We start from the raw sequence: 3,740 nt of genomic DNA, 5'->3' as shown, positions 1-3,740 counted from the left end.
TTGTTATGTCCATATCAAATAAATAAACATAAACATAAACATATACCAACTTTGCAAAGTCTGTGTCTCAAAAATGAACACATCATTTTTGCGCAATTCTTTATTGTACTCAAATAAAGAAACTCATAATGAGATAGACTCATATATCACTTCTTCGAGAACATTTCCGCATCACGCCATTACGTTGTGTTTCCTCTAGCGTCCTGGAGGAGGTAGGGGTGGTGGGGGGGCCCACGCCTGGAGATACGGTTGGCATCACGCCATTACGTTGTGTTTCCTCTAGCGTCCTGGAGGAGGTAGGGGTGGTGGGGGGCCCACGACTGGAGATACGGTTGGTAGTAAAGCATGTGTAGGTATCTGTAGTAGCGCTATAGAGGGGGTGGGGAAAAAACGCCATACGTTTGTAATAGCAAACTACCACAAAAAAACACAAAAAAAGATGCAGCTTTGAGCTTTCAAAGACGTTTAAAACCCATTTTGACCTGAGATCAGATTCTAAAAATGTCTTCTACATCCTGACAGTTTTCTGAAAAAGCTATGTTTCTATCTCAGTCGTTCTTCGATCTTTCAAAAATAGCAGACTTACAAGCTCATAGTGCGCCACTCGGTGGCGCGCTATGAGCTTGTAGATCTGCTATTTTTCAATAGCTAAAGCATAACATAATGCTAACACCAAAAGGGGGTCCCCGCCCAAAATGGATTAAGCAGACTGCACACATTCATAACAATGCTGACCTTGTAACCGGAACGCTTCTCAATGACATGATCGTGGTCACGATCATCGACCGCCTTTAAAAAAACATGCAGAATCAATGAGTTACAATGTGATGCAATCATCCTATCAAGGGTCATCATCACCATATGTTGGCCTGTATATATATGTATAAAATATTTAACCAATGGAAAGTAGTAAAAAAGTGCTTTGGACAAAACCTCTTAACTCCATTGAACCCTCAAAATGTCTGCTAAAGCAACGATAACTCCACCACCTCTCCCCCTCTCATGGAAGTAATTGACAATATATAAAGTCACAACACTATAACTTTGATGAGGCTGTATTGCTTTGTTTTAAAAACATTGTTTATTTCCCGAAAAATGAACATTTTGGAGTTATGAGGTTTCCTCCCGACAGCAGAGATATAGAGCTAGTCTGAAATACATGTCTGAAATTGACATGAATTTAATGCATGTACATGCTGTAACATATAGGTGTAATGTTAGAGTCCACAGAAGTGAACCTTTCAAGCCTGTTCTCTCAACTCGCTGTTTCTCTGCAAGACATCACTCTATAAGCCATATCTCCAAAACTGGTGAACAACCAATATGTCAATTTGAAGCTATGATTCCCTGCTTTCATATGACGTAAAAAAAAAAAAAAACGTAGCCTCGGTCAGAAACGGTCACAAATGTCCTTGTTGTCATGTCCCGTAAGTATCACCTCACAGCTGGTTATGAGGAAGCTAAGTATGAGGAAGCCGACAAGCCGACAAGAGCAAGAATCTTCACTCCAAATAACTGCATCTAAAAAAGAGAAGATTTAGCACAGGCACAATATATCTATTAACAGTATTAGACATAGTAATTTAATGTGGAATATATCTAATATATTATGCTCTCTCTTTCTCTCTCGCTCTCTCTCTCTCTCTCTCTCTCTCTCCTTGTACGACCATACTAATAATAAACAATCTGCAGTCTGATCCTGAAAATGGAACAACCCTGCAAATTATGATATAGAATGAAGTATAATGTCACTAATATATTACCTTCTTTATTATAGCAGTGTCCTGATCTGATTACAAAATCCTTCTATTCAGAGTTTCTGTATACTCAACAATGGAAGTCTTAAGTTTGTCCACAATTATTCTGGACAGCATTTATATAGTGCCTTTCGGCCAATCACATTTATTATTTTATGTGTTATTGTGTTATTTTTTGGCCTTGCAAAACAGACAGATAAGTGTCAAAGTAGCTTTTTAATCCATTTTCAGCCACAAGCAGGAGTTAGAAAGTATTAATACTTTCAGCGCCATTGCCGACGATTAAAGTCAATTGAAGCCTAATTTTGATACTGGCGCTTAACGCCATTGCCGACGGCCTCCGGCAATTGAGCTTTTATAGCGCGTTCGATTGCTCGAGCCAAAATGCTACTCACGTTAGCCGGTTAGCTAGCTGTGTTGTTAGCACAGCATTGGATCGCCCATCTTAGATCGTCGTCGCCATAAGCATCCATTCTATCCATTTCTTTCAATCGCCTGTAACTCCTATTCCTTGTCCCAGATGGCATTTTTGGTCAAAACAGCGTTTCTTTGACGGCACAGAGCTGACAATCTAGAGCTCTCCGGAGCTCCGGCCTGGATTCACAATGTAAACAAGGCCCATCCAGCTGTGTGAAAACTCCTAACGTAGGACTACCGGTTGTGGACCGGAAATGGCGGATTTTCAAAATAAGAGCTCAAATTAAAAAAATGCTGGCGTGAATTAGATCCTAATTTTTCATTAAATGATAGCGGTCTAAGTGTTAAGAGCATTTATGCATTTATGGTTGCATGCCATGTGGATGACCACTCATGTGTCTCGTGACTTATATAACATTTAAAAAATACTGTATTTATTGCTATCAACCAAAATGTAGTTATGGGTGTCACCGGAGAGCTGCATCATAGATCCCTGCAGCGGCCTCGAAAACCTACACATCACTGGAACCTTATAAATAACAGAAATAATTTATATTTTTAATGCTATAAACTGCATTTTATTTCCATTTTCTACATTTGTATCAACGAGATGATGTACAGCATATAATACACCCCCAAAAAAATCTACAAATGCAGACAGACAACAACATAGCTTATCTTAAAAGTTCTTTATTGTACATATTTACTGAAATTCATTATTTGATTCTGATATTAACCCATTCTGGACTGGGGACCCGTTTTGGTGTTTTAACTAAGCATTATGTTATACTTTAGCTATTGAAAAATAGCAGATCTACAAGCTCATAGCACGCCACCGAGTGGCGCGCTACGAGCTTGCAGGTCTGCTATTTTTGAAAAATCGTGAAAATGTGGCACAAATCTTTGAATATATATTCTTTCAGAAGACTTTTTATTTATTTTTCGACGTCAGGCCTAAATTGGTTAAAAATAATGTTTCAACAAAGGTCATGATCATTTCATGCAGAAACTATAGTAAAATACGCACATCACTTCATGGAGGTGCTGGGTTCAAAAAGTAACATAGGAAAAGAGAGGAAGCCGCACACTCATATGCTCCGAAGGATAAGTTTATTGACGACGTTTCGAGCCAAGGCTCTTCATCTGGTCAAACTCAAGATGTCAGTGATCCACCCACTTAAGTAGACACCCACGGGTCACGTTACTAGTGTGGGTGGAACCAACACAACATGGTCATTAGATCAATTAATGAAATATCATTAAATATAGTGTTACACATTTCTCAAATCCACAACCGTGGAATAAGCAAAAGGACATCATGATTATTACAGAATCTAGGATAGTGATTCACATAATCAGGTATTATTACTTAGGCAACAATTCGAATATATACAGTGTACAATAAAGAAATTATAAAAAATGGCTGATGGGGAAGTCCTCGTTCATTCCCTTTGGGGACATTGTATTCAAAGTGTAAATCCAAAAGGATTCACGTTGTAGCAATAGTCTATTTAGATCCCCTCCTCGCCTGGGGCATTTTACATGTTCAATCCCCTGATATGTGTG

The 3,740-nt window shown here is 38.8% G+C and overlaps 1 long non-coding RNA gene across 1 annotated transcript; it reads right to left on the bottom strand.

Annotated features, from left to right (window-relative positions):
- Positions 1–320: 320 nt before the first annotated feature.
- LOC306921461 lies at positions 321–2,364 on the bottom strand. Its single transcript, XR_013789769.1, has 3 exons — positions 2,153–2,364; positions 736–789; positions 321–368 (listed from the first exon to the last, which is right to left on the bottom strand). It is a non-coding gene; the product is annotated as an uncharacterized lncRNA (long non-coding RNA).
- Positions 2,365–3,740: the final 1,376 nt, after the last annotated feature.

The sequence above is a fragment of the Electrona antarctica genome, assembly GCF_951216825.1.
Source record: "Electrona antarctica genome assembly, chromosome: 4".
NCBI classification, from domain to species: domain Eukaryota; kingdom Metazoa; phylum Chordata; class Actinopteri; order Myctophiformes; family Myctophidae; genus Electrona; species Electrona antarctica.
This window is presented reverse-complemented; position numbering and strand designations above follow the sequence as displayed.